The sequence below is a fragment of the Cheilinus undulatus genome, linkage group 21, assembly GCF_018320785.1.
Source record: "Cheilinus undulatus linkage group 21, ASM1832078v1, whole genome shotgun sequence".
Classification (NCBI taxonomy): domain Eukaryota; kingdom Metazoa; phylum Chordata; class Actinopteri; order Labriformes; family Labridae; genus Cheilinus; species Cheilinus undulatus.
The window spans coordinates 29,502,578-29,525,193 of NC_054885.1; the positions used below are offsets into that span (position 1 = coordinate 29,502,578).

Consider the following 22,616-nt stretch of genomic DNA (forward strand, 5'->3'; position numbering starts at 1 on the left):
AAGACCTCAGACGAGTCCTTGTTCCCCTATAGAATAACTGAGAGGCTGCAAATCATAATAACAGCCTAAGTAAACAAATAAGTGGGATTTTATTTATTTGATTTCGGGGAAGCCGGAGCTATAACTCATGTCTCGTTGGAGTTGGCGCCGTTAATGCTGTGGCTTCCAACATGCTGGGAGCCTCCTCCCTACTAAGCTCTGCTCTGCTCAGACTCAAGAGTCAGCTTACATCAAAACATACAACCAATGCAGCATGTAAGGGGCAAAGAAAGAACAGGCATACAGAGAGACAGGTATGGGTAACAGTGTTGAAGTAGACACAATATGAAAAAAAACAAACATATTTTTCAGGATTTTTGCACATATATTTGGGTGTCCAGAAAATCCACTGTTCTGAAAATGTGAAATAGAGGTACCACAAAACAAAATCTTCTCTGCATGTGACGTCACAATGCAAGTCATTTTGCTATTATATGCCCTTTAACTGTTGTCTTTTTATACAACAATATTCTGGTTTCACTTTACCAACTAACTAAGCCTACTTGTAAATGTAAGAACACCATTCTGTTTTACATCTGCATCAAACTTAGGCAATGGTTTCAGTGATGAATAAATGATTGGAGAATAAACAGCACTACTCACACTCATTAAGCACCTGAATGAAGTCCTTAATATCATGTACAACTGTACAGGTGCAATTCTTTACAAATATAGCATGAAATACTGCTGTAATCATCTTATCCTGTATAAAAATTGAAGGAAATTTTGACTGCTATAACTTTCGGTGCGAGTAAGGATGACACACTGGTCTAGAGTGGTGAGCCTGGCTGTTGTTGCCAACTGCTGATCAGCCTGGGGTCTTGTTGTGTAGTTGGAGGTTAGCTGTGTTGCTGCAATATTTTACCTTGTTTTGCTTGTATATTGCGTGATTCATCCAACTCTTTACTTCCTAGTGTTTGAAGAACCTTAAATAATCAGTTTCTTCCAGTCTTCTTGGTAGACTTTCACATCTATATTTGTTTGTTTTGGGCTAAAGCATGTGTTGCATCATGTAGTTTAGTGCCTGCTGCACTGTAGGAATGTATATGTCAAAACTGCAATCACAGCATTTACAGCCATGTCAGTTCTGTAACATCTCTGCCAATACAGGTATCGCCAAGAAGTATGTGATGATATACTGCTATATTGATTTTTTGGGTACAGGCAGAGTGAACAAGGAAGTAAAAGTACTTTAAAATACCAGTGTGTTTATATTCTGTGGTTAAGTATAAACTGAAAAATGCTTTGCACTGTGAGCTGCAGGCACTCAGAGCCTAGTGGAGACTAAGCTTTGAAACGTTTCAGATAACACAAACTTTTGGTCTGCATACAAAGTTACATTTGTGTTGATTTATCCACATTGTACAGTACCAGTGGACCAGTGTGTTACCTCTTGCACCTACGTTTGTGAATTGCAAAGGAGGGCAGTACTATAGTCATATTGAAAGAGAAGACCAGGATGAGGCACCCATCTGCCTTTAAAGAGACACGCTAGAGCCGACCTTTCAGAGAGAGGCTGTTTAGAGCTGGCTTATACAGGGCCAAAAATCTTCTCTGTACGTTTTTGTGTTTTGCCCAAAGCATAGCACAGATGTTTCATTTAGACCACAGAGGCCTGTGTTAAAGTTGGAAAAGGGGAGTGATATGTCACTTTTAATAAAGCCAATCACAGTAAAGTGTTGATAGTATTTAGTGATCAAAACAGGACAACTCTTCTTGTAACTCCATGAAACTGTGAATACATTTTAAGCTGTACAAATTGATTTTTTTCAAGCAGAAATGCAAAGAATTTTCCTCTCTTTCAGTGGAAGTACAATGCATGTAAGTATAATGATGAGAAAGAATTATGATGGTTAACTAAGCCTGTTCACACTCCTCTCCTCACGTTCTTACATGCTGTCTCTGCAACAGGAGGTCTGGGAGAAAAATCACTCTTACTTTCTGCTTGGATTCCAATCCCGTCCCTCCTTCTCTGGCTGCTGGTCTGCCAGCTGAACAGCATACAGGGCGGCTGCCATTTTGGCAGGGTGAGCCTTTTCCCTCGCAAACTTATTAAAGGCTGATTTTTTCCCCCTTGGCCTGGGTCTCCTTAAACAAGGTGTGCTCGCCTTTAACAATCTGGGCCCTGATTCAAAGAGAGGAGTCAGAGAGGAGTGGGTTTGCTAGGATGAATGAAAGAGCTGGCTTAGAACCAACATCATGTCACTGCCAGATATGATTATAGTAATCTCTATTAATTTTACCACAAGTACATAAATACAAATTGGGACATATGCAGCCACCCAACGACCCCACAGTGAAAAGCCAACATAAGGAAATACCTTTAGCGACAGAGAAGTGATGATAAGTGTGATAGAAGACAACAAGTTTAAGAATTGGCTACACAAGCTTCACATGCTCATGTGTTGGTGTCAGGCTGCATCATATCACATGCTTGGTGGAAATGAACAACCAAAAAGAGCAGTTGCCGTGGTGATACGTCCGTACAGACACACACTAACACATACATGCCTTTGCAGAAAAAACACACACATGGAAAAATAGTCATACACATACAAAGACACCCAAGAAAGCACATTTGGCTGCAAGCACAGTCCAAATGGTGACACTTCCATGGGTGAGACAGCACCCTCTGGCCTGTAGGGCTAACAATAGGATCCATTCTGTACTGTTGACAATCCTCCCCAACCCTCCCTCCATGCTTATGACTAATGACCTCGGGGCAGGGGTTAGATAGGGGTGAAGATGGGGGGAGGAATGATGCCGTCATTGAAGACAACAAGACAACAACAGCATCACAGGAATCTAACTCGCCTTCTTTTCCAGCAAACACCAAGAGGATTTTAACCAAAAAACTACATTTTAGAGGAATTGGGAGTTCAAGCAAAGGCAAACGTCTCAAACTCTGTTAGCAACGCTTTCAACGGCAAGTTTCAATGATGTCCCTGAGCTGATGTCAGCCTATGAAGTTACAGAGAAAAGTCACGTTTCAGACGGATGAGCGATAGTTTACGGGGTTGCATTTGCTGCTCCACAGAGCATGCCAGAAAGGCTTTGAACATGTGTTACCGTGAAAAGACATTCCACATTAGCCCCATTAGAAGTGCCATTATGGTAAGTGTGCCACATCTCCCTCTCAATCAAAAAAGACATTTCAAATAAAACCCACCGGATCATATTCCCTTGCGGGATATTTTAAAATGGCTACAGGACTGTATAGCTGTCTGAGGTTAGCGCATGTATCACTCAGCTGGAGGACGAGGGGGGGTTGGCACAGGGCCAAGACCGGTTGAGGGGAACGTGTGCGGGGTGTGGGGGGCCGGAGCAAAAGGCTTGGGCTGGAGCACACAGATGTGGAGGCACTGATGGATGTTTCTGGGACAGATGCTAGCTCTGCTCAAGCATGTGCAGCTGTGTGGATGTGCACACTTGCTGCTTTTGTGCACTGTACGTGTGTGTAATCATTTTTACAGTGTCTGTTGGTGTGTTCAGAGGTTTTCTTCTATGTGTGAGCCAATGTATGTGTCAGCGTGCAAACCATTCTCAGCTTTAGTCATTAAGGTTTTTGGCTCCTCTGTTACATTAACAAGCAGATTGACTCAAGATAATGTCACTATTTAATGTTGCTTGATTATTTATTTCATTTCATGATCAAGATGAAGAGTAACAGATGACAAACAGGCCCTAAAAGGGAAGAGGCAGGGATTACAAAAGGGAAGAAAGCCAATAGAATTAAAGGTGTCACTGCTTGAAAGCTCACTGCCTTGTCTAGCAGCCAGGTATGAGCGTCACATGGCAAAGGAGGAGGACGACAAAGAGAGTGAATCAGAGTGTGAGCTGCATCTGAGCACATGTATGCATCTGTTGAACACTAGACATTCCAAACCTTCTAGAAAGACTACAAGCTAGATGCTAAATTACAAACTCTGTCATCTCGATTGATCAATACCCAATACAAACAGAAATACATTTATTGTGCAAGACTATCTATTTTAATGAAATAAGACAAAAATGCATATTTTAACTCGTTCATGTAGACATTTTTCAATATCATTTTTCATCACATACAGAAAACCATAATCATTCCATACAAAAACACATTCATTTGCAATAAATTATTCATCTTACACTCTCAGAAGAAGAAAATAACAGCTGGCTGTATCTGATTTGATGATGAAACATTCAATTTTGATACCCTTTCATGTGCAAATAATGTTCAAGTATCATAAATGAACTATTTATAGAAAATATATCTGGGGTTGGAATTGTCACCCTGATAACTGGAAAGTTTGGGTGTAACTTTTCTGATAAATACTGAGGTACTGTTACCACCTACTGACAGCAATTACACTAATATTTTCTCTCTAACCTCACACAGCCATTTGCTCATTTTTAGTGAATAAGATGTTTATGCTTTTAGTTTATCTAGAGAATGTTAGTTTTACTACATCAAAGTTTCACACAGGAGAAATGATGAAAGCTAAGCAAAAGAAACTTGCTACGTCAAAGCATATTTTCATTTATCACTGTTAATATGTTTGATAAAAATTAAAATTTTATTTTATAAATGTTTTTGTTAATAATGAGCTTTCATTTATAAATTATGCTGATGATGAAATGTCAATTACAGCTAAAACAGTGTTTTCTGATGTTTCACTCTCCGTAACAGTTGGATAGAGGTGATGACTTAGTATCTTCTCCCTGAAACTGTCATTCAAACCAGCCCTTGATCAGCACCACAGAGTGGCAAATATACCTGGACTTTTTTTGCAATTATTTTTGCTAATACTAGCATTACAATGATCAGTTAACATGGCTGTTGTTCTAGTGTTATCATGGACACCGAAGGTTGGCTGCTGTGTCTACAAAACTTCATCTATTACCATCATCCTTACTTCTACCATCATTACTAGAACAGTTAAATTCAATATAAGAGCAATTCTACTTTACTGCTATATCTATTAATAATAGTTTTCTCTATTTCATTAGCATCCTAGTTGCTAATGCTAATACTGCATTGTGCTGTTTTCTATCAATCATGGCTGCTAATTTACTGCTTACATCATTAATGAAGTTATAGCTATTTTATACAAAATGGGAGATAAGTTTACATCCATAACTGCCATAAATTTGTCTGTCATTTGTTGTTTTGTTGTTTCTCTTGACGCTCTCCTCTTCCTGCTCTTCTCTCACCTCCTCCCACTCCCTCTAACCCTTTTCAACCCCAGTGCTGCTTCAGCAGAGGGCCAACATGAGTCTGGTCTGCTTGACAGTCCTGCCCCTCAAGGGGAGGTTTATGTTGTCACTGTAACGGGCTAAACACTGCTGAAGCTGTGCTAATGGTGATAACACTGGTCTTTATCATAACAGCCAAAACAGAGTACCTGCCATCTTTGTAAATTGTCTCGAGATAACTCCAGTTATGAATTGGTGCTATACAAACATTGATTGAGTAATAACAGCATAAAACCTCCTCAGCCTGGTTTGATTAAACTAAAAAACATCTAAATTTGGTCAAATAGGCAGCTTACTCTAAAAAATAATCATTAAGGCCAAACAACCTCAATGCAGCTGCCACTGCAGAAAAATGCAGCAAAAAATGCAGCAGAATCAGTGCAGTCAAAATGAACATCTGCACTCTATCTAGGTAGAAGTGACCATATTTTCTTTGCCATTAGTTAATTTTTTGAAAATAACATTTTGAATTAAAATGTAGACACTTTTAGGAAAAGTCAGGGGACCAAGAGGACTGTAACTTTTAATTTAGCAAAGTTATCATATCACAGATGTGAAAACAGTCAGAATGACTGCCATGGTCTTTAATCCTTGTAACTTTAATCCCAGTTAGAGTGGGTTGTTCGGCCTGTATGTGAGCACATGCATTTATATCCATGTGTCGTTTTAGATGACGCAAGCCGAGCTGGTGCAGCACTTAGCCAGGCCCTAATTGAAACTCCTGATTGCAAACAGACCCAGGTGAGTGTGTGACAGCACCTTCCTTCTCCCTCTCTTCCTCTCTCAATAACTCCCGACTGCAGCTAACTCACTCTAATGAGTTTGGAGACCCATGTCATGCTCGCTACATTGCTAATGATTACAATTTGTCCAGCTTTCTGATTAAGGAAGTGGCTATAAGAGCGCTGTGCAACACTTAAAGTCCTCCCCCACTGGCTTTGGCTCTGAGAGTTTTATGGGCGCAGGCGATGGAGTGTCACTGAGGAATAGCTCTGCACCAAAAAAGCTCTAATGATCCTTAATAGCATATGCATGTATTTTACAACTGCGCCTCTTGCAGAAAAAATCCACAATTATATGTAATATCATTCACAAGGTGCAGTAAAGTATACATTTTTGGAAGGAGGAGCTTTTCTGTGGTGTTAGGCACCCAGACAGGAAGCAAAACTGATTTTTACAGGGCAAGGGCAACCCAAAAGTAATTACATATACCATAGGTTGAGGCCTGTAATAAACAATTACTTGGATTACACCAGCATAGTGCCTCGTTAACACTGCGGTTCAACACTACACCTGAGTTTTCAGCCCGTCTGTTGGCTGCGCCAACGCACTACCTCATCAAAGAGCAACGTCTGACAGCTTGGCAGTCCCCCAACCAAGGCAGTACAAGTTTTCTCTGCAGCATGTTATACTCAATTAAGATTTTCAAATTGGACAAAAAGCTAAGAATGAGCTAAGAATTGGTAACAGAAAACATTAGCGTAGACTGATCATGTGCGTAACGAGGAGCGACAGGTTAGGGCTAAAATAAATGCGCCAGCTAACTGGTGTGACAGTTTGCGACAAAGATCTGTGACTCATGATGTTCACTCAAAGAGCGGAGTATCATCCACAAATAAAACACAGACTATGTGGTTCCATATATCCAGAACAAATGTTCTGTAGCTCTTCCCCCTTAAGGCCAATAAGATAAACAGCATGGCCTCCTCAGCACACTAACCTCCTCTGAGTAGAACTTGCTGAGCGGCTTTCCATCACTATTTTCTCCTCTAATCCTGCATATTCCTCAGCTCCTCTCTGCTGAGTGCTAAATCCTCCCTTTTGTTTCTTGATCCAGCTGCATCTGTAGATAAACGACAGCAGAACAGTTAAAAAAAGGAAGAGAAATTATTGTAAAAGAGTTTCTCTTTGATAAGAAATCAACACCGTTCTGGTCACAAATGCATTTCTTTTCCCTCTCTCCTTCTCTGGCCTGCTTCCCGGCCTCTGCCTGTAGGCGTAATGTTGGAACGCTCTGCTCCCTTCTGCGTCGTCTCTGCTTGCCTGTTAGCCCTGAGCCCTGCCCGGCAGCAAAAAACAGGCCAGCGACCCAATGACGGAGCCAGGCAGGGTGAGATTAACCTGAGCCCGGCGTCATTATACTGTTCATGAGCCGTGTCCAAAGCTACAACTTTTATAGCACCTGTAACACACCAGCTAATCTGTCTGACACCCCTGACCAAATAAACACAGCCGATGCCACTGCAAACTCACACACGCTCACACCAGACTAGTGCTGGCTTTGCACATAAGGAGCTCTGATTAAGGCGTAAAAGCAAGAAGCTTTCAGTGTTTGTTTAAAGAGAGTTGTTAAAGAGGAAGGCAGGCTTTATGATTGATAACATCTTTATTGACCTTTAACTTTTAGGGCAAATAGCAGCAACAGGATTGCACGCACACACATAACGCCAGACCCCTCTCTGTCTCCACCAGCACACCACCACCTCTGTCTTACCCATCAGTCAATGCCAGGGCTAATCAGGCAAAATAAATCCAATAAACAAAAATGCAGACCCCTACATTTAATTACCAGAATTGAGATCATGGAGTAGAGCGTCCTGGCAACACACATACTGGCCCCTTTATCAGCCTCTGTGATTATATAATTTAACTGTATTTAACCCCATTAGTTGGATAGTGTTCACTGCCGGGAGTGGACATAATCTTCGGGAAGAGGAGATGTATATAATTGAATAATTTTTCGATACACTGGCCGATAAGGAGAGCAGTTAAGGAAGCTAACCTCTCCATGTTGGTTGCCACAGACTTCTCATTAGGCTTCGTCAAAGAAAGCCTTGTGGTAGGTTCGCCCTGGGCTGGAGACTACGGCTCTGTGAGTGAGAGGACAGGAATGATGGTGTTCCCAGGGAAGCTAAGGGGTTGAAAGGTCACCAGTGATCAAGGCACTCACAGTGGATCGTAAATGGAGAGGCTGGAAACTTGGCAAACAAAATGTAAAATCCAAAATTGAATCAAGTCAGTTAAAAATATTATACCTGTATGATTATTTTGGTTTGTGTTCATATTGTAAGAGATTATGCTTACTGTTATGCTGTGAAAAAGCTCCTTTATTGCTGCTTTTCTAAACTAGATGCTGCTTGAAGCTCTTACTCATCCATTTAATGTTGAACTTTGTAACAAAATCTGAAAAATGGAATTTATTGAAGTTCCTCCAATGAATGAATCATAGACAAATTATAAAGGTAATCCTCAAGAGTTGATATTAAGGTTCAGCTAGCCAATAGCAAGAATTTCTGTAAAATTGAACAATATGATTAAACACAAACCCTCACCATTGTTTTAATGCTTATACTAGCTGCTCTTAGCAAGGACCAAAAGGTTGATAAATGTGTTATAATTTAACCAAAAATACGGGAAAATAAGGGAGAAATAAAAGCAGAAAAAAGCGGGGAATAAGGGGTGATAAATAGTAAACAAGCTGGGAATAAATGGGGAAAAAAATCGAAAACTGGTAAAATCAAAAAGGAGACTAAGTGGAGGAAAACAGAAACATAAGGGGGAATAAGTGGTAATCAAGAAAGGTATGGGGGGGTTGAGGACTAAGTTGGGTAACACATTTGGAATAAGGAGGGGAAAATTTGGGGAATAAGCTGGTTAGTAAGAAAGGGAAAAAACAGCCGGGATTTGGAATAAGCATGAAAAGGGGGGTAAATTGAGGAATAAATGTGGACTACGCGAGTTGGGAATAAGGTGGGAAAAGGTAGGGAATTAGTGTAGAATAAGTTAGAACAAATGTGTTATGAAGTGGGAAAAAGAGGAAGAGTATGGGGGAATAAGCTACAGAACACATGCGGAATAAGTGGAGAATATGTTGGGAATAAGGAGGAATGAGAGTAGAATAATTTGGTGAATAAGTTTTGAATAGGTGGGGAATAAGGAGAGAATAAGTAAAGAAAATGTGGGGGAATATGGGAAAAAATGTATGGAATACAAGTGGAATAAGTGGAAAATATGTTGGGAATTAGGAGGAATAAGTATGGAATTAGTGTGGAATAATTTGGCTCTGAGTAGGTGGGGAATACAGAGGGACTAAATTGGGGGAATGAGGAAGGAACACATGAGGGAGTAAGTGTGGAATACGTGGCAGTTGATGTGAATTAAAGGGGGGAAAAGTGGGGAAAAAGTGGAAAAAACTCACCATCAAGTGGGATATAAGGGAGTTACAAGGGAATAAGTGTTCATCAAGTAGTTTATAAGATGGAAATAAGAGGGAATAAGTGTTAAAAAAGTTGGGAACAAGAAGGGGAATAATGCTTCCTTTAATAGAAATCTTGATGTAACATCCAACATTTTCAGGAAGGATGCGTTGTGTCTGAGACAGCAGCATCGTCATGGTGGCCGCCCTGACATGTCCTTTTACAACTGAAAAAATGTAGAATTTCTCTTGCTCTGAAAACCGTTGATTTAAAATCTAAGCTCAAAAATAGTAACATAGGAATAGCTGTATTTCAATAAATTTAGACATTTCAGTCTGAAAAAATGGTATATTTTAATTATTAGGACAAAGTCACTATTTTAAATCTATAAACTCTGATAGGAAAGGAAGGACAAAACTCATTCAGTCATCACAACATTTGCACCAACTTAGTTTAAAGGGAGTTAAAGGAACAATTAATCACAAGTTCTTATGAACTGTTTTGACAATGACGGGTGAGAAAATGGCAAATTCAGTTTAAGTTTGAGAGAAATTTGTCAATTGAGTGAAACTATATCATTGCTTGCCTTTCTAAGTGATAGTACTAATGTCTCACCCACAGTAGGTTGGTGCATATGGAACCAAGGTGTCGTTCACACTCACAAATAGAATCTTTTTCTGAGAAAAATGTCTTTTTTAGCTCAGAAACAATCTGCACAAACATTTTGGCGAGCGACTCATCTAGTGTGTTCCTGAACTTGGAAAAAGAACTTTAAACAAAGCCAGATAAAACTGTGAGACAATGCAAACAACAAACATATTAGTGACGATGATACAGATGAGGCTAATGCTGAAACATGACAGTGCTGATGAGCTGGGAGAATTCTCAGACCCCAAGAGAGGAGCAGAGAGGAACAGAGAGGCCCTGCAGGCGGAAGTGTGGGTGATCAGCACACAGACCAGGACATGTGGTCAGGGTCGGGGGTCATCTCACCCCCATCTTTGCTCTGTTCCCCCGCACTGCTGCACACAGGAAGTCCCAATTTACGCACACACATAGCAGCGAGCGTGCATGTACAGATGCTCATTTAGGAAAAATTCCTGGTTGCTGCTCAAGGGCTGACCCAGCAACAGTCCCTCTGCAGCAGCCATGTTCTCGGAGCAGTGATGACCTGCTCCTGGAGCTCGTAAACACAGGCCACCCAGAGAGAGAGAAGTAGAGGTGGGCGAGGGAGGAGGGGACCTACACTAGCCTAGAGGCTGCTCTCCGCTGGCCAACTGTCATGTCCTGTGACCTGACCTGCTGGACCTAGATTTGTAATAACAAACTTTGCACAGTCTGGGAGAAAAGCCAGCTCAGTCAGGAGGCTTGATTCTGTAACTGATGCTTATCTGCAAAAGTTTAGCTAAGGTGTTTTTCTAGGGTAAACCACAGAAACATGATCCGCAGAGTTTCTTGAGGAATGGTTCTGATAAAAACACCAGAGGGGATCCAATTCACAGGTGAATGAGGAAGATATTTAAACCTAAACATGCTGCTGGCTGACTCCTCTGACAGGTGACAAACGATGGTTCCTCCTTACGTGCTCATGCAAATATCCAGCCAGGTGAAGGAGGAAGTGCACCTGCAAACTGGCTAACCCCTGGCTTGCCTTTGCATGAAGTGTCATTGGTTAACAGAAGTGCAAACCAAAGCCGGGTGACCTAACTGTTGGTTTGTTACCAAGTAACTGACTGACCCACCTACATGATTTATTTGCATAGCTTAGTGTAAAGCTGAAGCTTGCTTTTTCTCCTTCTGCTCAGGGAATGTCTTATGCTGCAATTTGCATCTTATCTGGGTTAAATCAGGCAAGTCAAACTGTATCAATACCACATTCTATTATCTTATCCACAAAACTATAACATCAAAAACTTGATAAAGCACAATGTTTAACATAACATTGAAATCAGTAGATAAGAGCCTAGAAATTGTATCATAAGTATGTGAAACATACAATATTTATTATTTTTGCACTGAAATGTTTACATTTATTTCAAAAATAACAAAAACTATATTTGACCCAACCGTACTGTGAGTAGAATGAAGCTTGACATTTATAGGCAGACTGATGCAGCATCAGCAGTGTTAGTAGTTTTTGGTCACAGGACCCACATGGAGGGCTGGAGGGCTTAAAAAGCTGCAGCTACCACTGACCCCTGCATTGAGCAGCAGCACCAAGCATTTTGAAATGACACTTTTGGGGCACCGATGGCCTAGTGGTTAGGTTATGCCCTATGCAGGTCACACCCCTTCTCTCATCCCTGTTTGTGGCGCTATTCTTTGTCCTATCTCTGCAATAAAGGCAAAAAGCCCCTTAAATAAATTAATAAAATTGTACTGAGTTTTCATTACCTGAAAAAACAAAGATGTTCATTTCATCATTGCTCTCTATATGAAAAGGTGGGCTGGGCACCCCTGTCTGTAAGACGTGACAGGCATTGGTACTTATTCATTTACAAAGCCCTACTTGGTAACATGCCATCATATATCACATCTCTGTTAAATCAGTCTCACAATCAGTACTCAACCAGATCCAGTAACTTCCTGATGCTTGATGTTCCTCCAGCAAACTCTGTATTTGGAAGAACCGCTTTCAGCTTCTCTGCTACGTTCACCTGGAATGCTTTACAACATTTAAACTGCAAGCGCTTGTCCCTATTGGTCAGTTTAAAACTATGATTGTGAACTACTCAGCTTTTGAATGTAACTGTTTTTAATTGTTTTGTTGATATTCTTTGTATCACTTTTTGATGCATTTTACTGGTTGTACTCTCGACATCATTGAAAATGAGGGAACACCCTCAATGATTTCTTCGAGATTAAATAAAGGTTGAATGAATTTAAACTTTTTTTACACTGTACCCTTACACAGCACATGGACACTACTAAAACTGCTGAGATTTTGTCACTGAAGATGAGAATATTACCAGAATATTTATCAAATTAATGTACAGCACTACCCTACCCAAACTCCCTAACAAAGTACCGCACGTTTGTCCACTCCAAACACTCTGGAGCTGTTCTCTGTGTGCACAGCATGGCTCATGTGCGTGGAACAGATCACAGCATAGCAGACCAAGGCAAATTAGACTATGGCAAAGCACCATGGTCTAGGTAATTGATGGTAAACACTTTATGTATATGAAAGAGAAAGGCTTCATGTGTTTTATGCTTCAAACAAGCTACAAACAATGTCAAAAACACTTGACATGAGACTTTTCACAGTATGTCCTGACTACTCGTACAGTGGGTGCACTAGGTTGTGCACAACTATTGCACCATTTAGTGGGAGCATAGTAATCGTTCACGATAGTCATGCATCATAAATGATTCAGTTGCACGGTGTAAGCTGATATTTTGCTATGATTGTTTTAAAGTCAGCTGGAAATTGCAGAGTGTGCACCTGGCTTTAGAGACACAGTGAGTAGCTTTGGAGGGACCTTGGAGTTTAGCTGGTGCTCCTTTGCAATCACATGAGGTTGTTTGGACTTTTAATCAGAATGCTAGTTGCCAACTTTTGGAAGTTTTTGGGCATGTCCAACTTGGAAAGGAGCCTGGAAACGCTCCAGAATTCCCCTGGAAAACATTGCTGGGGAGGGATGGATGGAGTGGGACGGGTGGGATAGGATGTCTGGGATGGGATAGATGGATGGGATGGGAGGTCCATCCATGGATGGATGGATGGATTGGATTGAATTGGATTTTGGTAGTTGAACACCAACGTTTCCTCAAATCTTGCAGCCAGAGAGAGCAATTTTTGTGGAAACTTTTAAAGAGAGTAATGTCTGGCATAGATGGATGGGATGGATGTCTGGAATAGGATGTCTGAGATGGGATAGATGAGATAGGATGTCTGGGATGGGATGGATAAGCTAGGATGTCTGGGATGGATGGATGTTTTGGCTGGGTAGGCCATCCATGGATAGATGGATTGGATTTTAGTAGTTCAGCACCAACATTTCCTCAAATCTTACACACAGAGAAAGCCTTTATTTTTGAAACATTTACAGTGACATGTCTACTCTGCAAATTATTATCGTTTCCATGGAAATACAGGATGTTAAGTCAAAGACTGCTGTTGCTATATCTAATTCATGCTTTGTGCTGCTAACTTTGAATGAATCATGCTAACTCTCTGCAACTGGCAGCATGTTCTGTTGCCTAAGCCTCCCTTATTCATCTCAACTATGTTGCATTTGGAATTTCTTTTCGGACGGCTGTAGAAGTCAGGAATCCCTCCCATAATTCCCCTCTACTCTTGACATCATATTTTGTTACCATTTTCATTAACGGACCCCTGGTGACAAAATTTACAGAGTGCATTTAAACAGAAAGCCACAGACTGATGCACAACTGCAACTGCATAGTTGCAGTGTTTCAGAAGTTCCCAAATGAATAACAAATGTTCTTTTAGTCTACAAAAACGCCAGTAAATGGCTTCTTTCAAACAAACTTTTCACTTGTCCAGAGTTAGCAAACAGAGGTTGCAGTGGGACAGAGCATTGATTATGTGCAGGATGTGTTTGGTACTGAAAGATGTAGAGGGGGTAAGAGATGAAAAAACAGTGTGATGACTGTTCAGAATCCCTCCCCAAACACAGACTTTCATTAATGACTGGAGGTCTGGTCATGAACTTGTGGCCTGGTCAAATAATGAAGGCATTTGTAGCCCTGCAGAAAGAGAGAAAAAAAAAAACTTCTCTCACTTCTTAAAGTAGCAACTGAAGGCAGTTTGTTATGTTCCTGCTGATTCTGTTAGCGTGTTCCTTTGAGGCCTTAATCTTAATTCAACTTATCAGCAGATATTAGATGTATGTTAGTGTGTGTTTGGTTGTGTTAAGGGCCAGATGTGTTGGGCACCTGTAGCGTGCTGTCAACACTGAAGAGAGGAGCGAGCAGCCAGCAGGACAGAGGAGCTTGTCCAGGCAGACACAGATGCACAGGGTCACACAGGGCACCCTTTGTACAGACACCGTTTAAGCACAGACACACACACAGACACACACACCTGGGATGAGAAGCAGCAGCGAAGTGCTACTGTGCTGAACTGAATTGGAGAGCCAGCTGCTGTCTTGCTTGCTGGGATCCAGCAGTAGACCAGTCTGCACTGGTTGAAGTAAGCAGAGGTCAGACAGAGGCTGACCAAAGACTGATAGACCAGTTACCCCCCACATGTCACCAAAGCAGGGTTTAAATGTTTTTGTCCCTTTTTGGGAAGCATGCACAAGGATGGAATATTTTGCCATTGTTACACCTTGCCTTGTGTGCAAAGGTGGAGGTGTGGCGGTGCGATGGTGATGATGGTAGTGATCCACCCTTAAAGAAGCAACTGCACAACAGAGGCAAGATGTCTGTGCAAAATGAGAAGCAGACAAAACACAGCAGCACTGTTTGTGTACTTGGAGCTTGCATTGTTTAAGTACACATTCCCTGTTTTACAATCCCAGAGTCCCACAACACTGTAAAGTTTTACACTAACTGACAGCAGATTAGTGTCCAATGTAAGCAGAGCTTTGCTATGGCAATGTTCTAAAACATATTTAGATAACTGGCTTGTTAGAGACAAAGGCAGATGCTAATACATTCCAATCAAACTACTAAATTGTTCTAGCTTAACTCTATAATGGACAAAAAATATAAATAAAGTGATACAAAATATATGAAGCCCTCAATGAGTAAAAAAGAATTTTGGAAAACTCATTTGATAAAGCAGAGAAGTTGCAACTTGCATCGCCTACATCAGTAAACTGTAAATGCAACCTTAAAGCAACAGTATGCAGGTATTTGGTTCACACTTTGCCGAAGGTCTCTGAGTGCAACTCCACTGTTGTCAATCAGCAAAGTGCTGTTATGTATTTCCCCCATATGCCCATTTCAGACTTGTAGCATGTTGTGGTGTGTGCAACTGCCATGCACTTCCACTCCTGCATGCACCATCAAGACTCACACCAGGCACCTATGTACTGCATGTTTTCTGTGTTTCTCTGCTACCAAAGCCTTGTAATTCTTCATAACTTTCACCACAATAAACCTCTCGACAAGTGACTTGATTCAGTGTATAGTGGAACTGTGCTGGTAAATTTTCAATATAAAAGTGTGTACATACGAAGGAGGTTTCTCCAAAGAAATGCTTAATTGGGCTTTTACTTTGAAAAGCACAAACCGGGAGAGCACTCACTCTGTGTTCATCTTTCCTGTGACATATTGTACCAGTGTAGAAAGCTTCACTAATAGCAGAAGTTTAGAGAATAACTTTATAAACAGACGCATTATAGCTTGTGGCCTTCATTTGGGTCATCGTTTGGCTCTCTTCCATCTCTTACCCCGAATTTCCATACACAGTGTGCGCGCCGCAGAACGCCAGCGAATCGAACTGCGGAGTACTTCGCTCCCTCTCTAGTCTATCAGAGCATTTCCATAGCCGGCGTTCTAGACCGGCAGCGGCACGTGCCTGGACCGACACTCCGCTTCGTTTCAGATACGCTGCAGGTCTATTTCAGCGCTGGCCGCTGCCAAACCTCGTAAATTCACTGTCGTTCAGAAAGCACCAACCATGGAAGTCACAAGTGTAGAACATCCAGTTCTTTCAAAATAAAACACAATGCACAGACTCTCGATCGTAAATCATCACTTTATCAACATTATGTCTCATCCTGCAGCGAGAGCAAAGGGTCATCGAGAGGTCAGTGGGTCACAGAGCTACAACAGCACCATTGACGAGGAAAAGTTAACTTTTGGGGATATTTAGCCAAAGAATTTTGCATAAAACCACAGATCCTTTAAGCAAACATTCACCTTTTAACTTCCTAATGTACTCACTCTATGGAGGAAGCAATAATATAATGGACTTATACCGGAAAGGATGATAAATTAACCCCAAAAGGTAAAATAGTCCGCTGTTGACATGCTATTCCTGCGTGAACTCGCAGTTCTCCCGTGATCTCTTCCTCTAGACTCACTTTCAGTGGGCGAGGTCACTCGCCTTTCGGTCGGAGCAAACCCGCGGCGCTTCGGTGCTCAGCGCGCAGGCTGTATATGGAAATTCAGGGTTAAACTCAGCCACTTTATCAGAGAGTACCGGCTAACTGGCTTCTTTGTAGCTGAAGGGTAGTGTGTGAACTACTGCCATAAAGACATACACACTTCTTGTAAAAGAAACATAGCCCAGCCATAGATCCATAGGGCTGAAAGCAGGCAATCAAGAACCTCCGTGGAAACAAGGTAAACACCGTTCTCCATGTTTGATTTTATTGTCCTGCCAAAGATGCTGTAGAATGACTTTCAAACTTCTGTTAGGGTGGAAAAGTCACATTTTAAGGACTATATTTTAGATTTACATTGAGGTGTGCTGACTCAGAAGTTTTGGTCAACTTTTTCAAATTTAGTATCATAAAGAACTATTCTAGTTATAGTATCTGTTCAGGCACTTCCATTCTTTCCTTTTTTAAAGATATTCTTTGACAAGAGGCAGGATATATGAGGAGATAGAGAAGATATATGTACCAAGCAGTGCTGGGAACAGGAACTGATCCTACCACCAGTGCATCAAAGACTGTAGCCTCAAATGGCCACCTACTCTACCAACTGAGCTAAACCAGGACCCCCAGCACTGTTCCCTGATAATGTGTTCATATATCTCTGCATTGTTTCTGCACATAAAGTCTAAGTGGGTTACTGAAAGGGAAAATGACTGTTCTAATATCATTTCTGGAGTTATCTAACCTTTCAAAGTACTCACTTTCATGCACTAATACTTCACACTCTTACACTGCTATCTATGCAAATTAGAAAAGTTTATGTTCAATGCAGTGTCTTGCCCTAGGGCAGTTCAATAGGTGGACTGCGGGAGCTGGCTGATCAAACCACCAACCTTCTAGCTGACAATGTCTGATTAAGAGACAACCAAGTCTACTATTTAGTCAAAGCTGCCCCTAAACAATGCCTGACATAGGCTTAAAATAAGTGCCAGCACTTGCACTGAGCTGACCAGGGTGGGCATCCACACCAAAGGCAAAGTGTTTGCATCCTGAGTCTTACAACATTTCCATTCAACATGCAAGTTAAGACAATAAAAGTTTCACGGAAACCATAAACATGTGCATTTGATATAATTCATGTAGTTTCTAAGTTTTTATTTCAGGGGAAAAGTGGAATACTATGTACTATGAATACAATCTTCTTGGACTCAGTGTCATGGACACCTGGGTTCCTAAAACCAAACTGATTGCTGCCATGCTAATCCTTTGACTATTTGATAGGAAAGTCCCAGTGATTGATGTTCACTTATGGCGGTCATTTGTGGATGATTATATTTGCAGGATTTTCAGAGAATGAATGCATGTCTTGTCTTCTCTATTTGTGGTTGGAGCACTAATACGTAAACAAGATTGACTGTATGCCCAAGCCTAACCACATTAGGAAACATCAGTGACGAGGGCTGTTTGAGGGAAGAAATCAAAAGTAAATCTCTGAACCAAATCAACACAAATAGAGACAAGTCCACCCAAAATACCTGACTTAATCCAGGTGGACACACATGTTTGAACATGAAGTTAACAGATTCAGCTCAATTGTTTTAGGTTTTGCAGAACAGAAGGAACTTGATTTCAGTCTATAGTATATTGGCAGGGGCATGCAGGAGGTGTAGATTTGATCAGAGGTCAAACCTCATTATAATTCAATTCAAAATTCTTCACCATTACAACATTTGGGGGTGGATGATAACAACATTCCTCCAGAGCTCAATGCCCAGTAACAAATGCAGATGTCAGATAGTCTCCCGCTCCCTCCATCCACTCCTCTCCTCCACTCTTGATCTCTCCTCTTTGATTTATTCATTTTGTATGTTGGCGAGCCAGACCAGACAATGGCGCCTTTCATAACTGAGGCCATGTTCCCACTAACAGCACCCTGCGGTCCCCCAGAGTCCCTCATCCACCGGGTTGGTCTGGTGTGACCTGGTCATGGAGTACCAGGAGGGAAACAGAGAGAGAGCAGTTCTGTTAGATTGTATTAGCAGGTTGTATTTATGGATTAATAAAGGGGATGACTGCACTGTAAATGATCAGGCATCCAAAGAAGAGTCTATAATACTGATAACAGGGAGGAAATTCTTGAAATTATGTAAATGCATCAGAAAATTATCTAAGTATTTACTCTGAGTGGGCAGGTCATGATATTCGTTGAGTCGAAAATCCCTGCTAAAAGTCTGTGCAAGCCAAATCTGATAATTTACATAGAGACAAAAACCTTTGTAAGATGTATAAAAAACTGAAAACTAGAAGTGACTGAATTGCTTTTTTAGGCTGACGACAACCTAGACAATTCAAAGCCTGACTTTAAACCAGGTATGCCCACTCTGATGACTGGGGAGCCACACCGAGTAAAGGTTTTGTTGCAAATGATTATTTGTCCAAATAACCCTCAGGTGCAAAGTGAACCAAGACCCAACCTGAAAGTGGACCAGAGTTTGTATGATTCACACCACTTCTAACAAACTGGACTATCCGGGAAAATGGACCAGTGTTTGTTTAGAGTGGACTATGGTGTGGAAGTATTGTCCTGTCATATGTGCGGTGAAATTTCCCTGCTACACTTCGAAGGTAATGACAAAGGAAATAGTGCTAAGCAGGAATCATACTGCCTGATGTTACACAGTATCAACATAATAAAGAGGCAGGGAACAAACTGTTACGTGCAATAATGTCCCTCTTGTATAGATCAGTTTTCTTGCAGCGCTAGAGAAATAAATCACTTTAAAATGAGTGACTATTACACTGAGGTCTGGGCTTTGACTCGGCCACTCCAGAACATTCACCTTGTTGTCTCTGAACCATTTCTGTGTGGGTTTTGCTGTATCCTTGGGGTCATTGTCTTGCTGGAAAATAACCCCCTTTAATTCAGTCTGCCTCTGTTGCAGACTGAATAAGATTATCATCCAGGATTTTCCTATATTTTGCTTCATTCATTAGACCCTCTACCTTTACAAGCCCTCCAGGGCCAGCTGCCGAGACACATCCCCACAGCATGATGCTGCCACTACTGTGCTTTACAGTGGGGATGGTGTGTTTGTGGTGATGTGCAGTGTTTGGTGTCCTCTAAACATAGATGTCTGTCTGATGCCCAAAATACACCTTTTTTCTCTCATCAGATCAAAGAACTTTCTTCCACTTGACCACTGAGTCTTCCACATGCCTTTTGGTGAACTCTAGTCCAGATTTAATCTGAGTTTTCTTCAACAGTGGCTTTCTCTTACCACTCTTCCATAAAGCTTTGACTGGACAACAGTTGTATGCAGACCCTCTCCCATCTCAGCTGCTGAAGCTTTTAACTCCTTCAGAGTAGTCATAGGTGATGTGGTTGCCTCTTGCACAAGTCTCCTTCTTGCACGTTCACTCAGTTTATAAGGATGGCCGGATCTAGGCAGATTTGCCCATGTGCCATATTCCTTAAGCACCAATTTACTACTAGCACCAATTGGCTGGACCTCTGTTGGATTAGGTTGATAACTTTAAAGGGGGTAAATATTTCAGCACTTATTTTACCTTACATTTCTTCATCAAAATCTGGTTACTATCTGACATTGAAGAGGTTTTTGTAGTATTTTTTTTTTTTCCCAAAAAGCTAAATCATATTGACTATGATTGTTTCTTATAAATTAATAAAAAGGTAAAACATCCAAGGGGGTGAATACTTTTTTATAGACACTGTATATCCAATAAACTGGGCCAAAGAGGGAAGCACCTCCTTATTTTGGAACAACCTCACCAGATAATTCAGGTGTGCCAACATCCTTAAAATATATTATCTTTTCATTGCTTTACAGACTTTAATACTCTTTCGTGTATTCTACTATTGCATTTCTGTTGTATTTTAAAAACCCTCAAAAATGGCGAGATGATATTAATCCAGAAATAGTGGTCATTACTGGAAACTTCTCCTTATACCAAGCATCATTCTGACCACAATCAAACTAGAGTATTTTAAGTTGTGTGACACAGACAACCTCCTGATATGTGACATGTTAAAGCAAAAGTAATGCAAGTGAGCACACAAAGAAGCTTAAAAATGTCAACTCTGTGGGATTATTCTGTTGAAGAAGGGATGCTTTATTCTAAATGGATTTTAAAGATGAGTGATAAAATATGGGACTGTTAGAGCACAAGTTTAAAGGGTTGATAGAGATCCCATAGAAACAGAAACTAGAACATGCATAGTTATGTTTCTCCAGCAAATAAGATTAAACACAAAAATGTTGAAAAAAAAAAAAAATCTAATTCTACTGAAGGACTTCTTTTTTGTTTCAGTTTGCATCAGATGGAAACGTGGTGTGGGAGGCAAATATGGAGTGAGAAAAGAGGGACAAGAGCTGGAGGGAATGAAGGAGGAGAGAGCAGTGCAGTCGAATGAGGAGGGGTGGGTGAGGGGGTGAGCAGGGGTCATGTTGCCTCCCCCTGTACTTGCTCTCTGAGGTGCAGGGAGGCTTACTGCATAGTCGAGGCTCCTGCTCAGAAAGACAGCCTTTCTTTTCTCTCCAGGCCCTCACTAATGCAATTGAGAGAAATTAGTATAATTATGCTCCATATTGCAGATTGAGGAGGCAATGTGGCCCGTGGGACGGGGGACGGGGATGGGGAGGGTGAACTAGTGTGGGTATTTGCTGACGGGGATAACTAATTCATCAGCTACTTTTGCCATTTATCCGAGTACATTCTTGCATTTATGACATTACTGCTAATCAAATAAAGAGGTCCTGGAATGCTGCTTCTCTCTCCAAATGTGATTCTGTTAATGCGAAAATGACTCCTCCTCCTCCGTCTGGGCTCCAAGGTCCTCCTATCAACCATGCTTCAGCCGCTTTGCCCACTTTGGACGAGGCCACATGAAGCAGAGAAATCTGTCCAGTACAGTTTCCATATTCACAGGTGGACATTTTCCTCTGATTTCATCTTCAGGATGGAAAGCTCAAGCATTTTCAGACAATTTGGGGTGCAAGTAGCCTAGAGTTTATGTCCATGTGCCCCCATATGTAGAGGATCATGTCATCAAAGCTGGCAGTGTGGGTTCAAATCAGCCTGTTGCTTCTTTCCTGCATGTCATTTCCCACACTCTCTGTTCCTAGTTTCTCACTCTGTCTACTGTCCTGTGCTTCTGAGAAAGGCACAGACACCCAAATATATACTTAAAAAAAGTTTTACATAGTCTGACTGTTGCATCCTGTAAGACTGTTTAATGTGCCTATCCACATCATTAATATTACCAAACACAACAGGAAACAATGTTTGAAGAAAAAAAGGTTTACATTTTGAAAATGGTTGTATTGAACTTCTTTTTTTTATAACCCACCTCTCTCGTTCAGTTTTTATTTTGAAAGAAGAGTCACCCCAACAAAAAATGAACTCCACAAGATAAATTTACGAAGCCAACATTTTTGTTTCATGGATGCATTTCGAATTATATGGGAGAAAAAGTGTTTGGAAATGGCACCTTCTGGCCTTACACACTCCCAGAATACATTTCCTGTAGCTTATGTCTCCTCAAGTCCTGAAGCGGGAGAGCATCAGCGCTTTTATGTCAGCTTTTGTGCCTTTTTCATAAGGCAAAAATGGGTCATCAGAGGAAAAAAAAATAGTTGGAAAGTGGAAAAAAGGTTTTACAATGGCAGAAATGGGCTTAAAAAACAGTGAAATGCAGTTAAACCAGGCAAAAAGGGACATAAAAGTGGTAAAAAGGGGTTGATAGTGGGAAAATGGGTCAGCAGAGACCAAATGTGACAGAAAGCAGCAAAAACTGGTAGAAAATGGCAAAACAGAAGGAAAAAGTGATAAAAGGGGTTAAAAAGTGGCAAAAATGGCATGAAAGTGTGGGATGACCAGAATGAGTGGTGGAATTGGATAAAAAAAGGTCAGCAAAAACAAGTTTAAAGAGGCAGAAAGGAGTCAAAATGTGGCAAAAATTGGTATGATGTGTGGATAAAGTGTTAAAAATTGTGTAAAACTAAAGAATAGTGGCATTTTCAAAAATGGGTGGAAAAATTGGTTAAACCTTATAGAAAGTGGCAAAAATATATAATTTCAACATCAGGACTCAATGATAGTTGAAACA

General features: G+C 41.0%; 1 long non-coding RNA gene across 4 annotated transcripts in view; it reads right to left on the reverse strand.

The window, feature by feature from the left end:
* LOC121529633 overlaps nucleotides 1-22,616 on the reverse strand; it is a 111,823-nt gene that overhangs the window by 15,834 nt on the left and 73,373 nt on the right. The window contains exon 7 of one of the 4 annotated variants that reach the window (XR_005993587.1): nucleotides 7,006-7,117. The exons of the other annotated variants lie outside the window; for them this stretch is intronic. This is a non-coding gene — a long non-coding RNA (uncharacterized LOC121529633). Of the gene's footprint in view, nucleotides 1-7,005; nucleotides 7,118-22,616 lie in introns of those variants that run through there. 4 annotated transcript variants of the gene reach the window in all.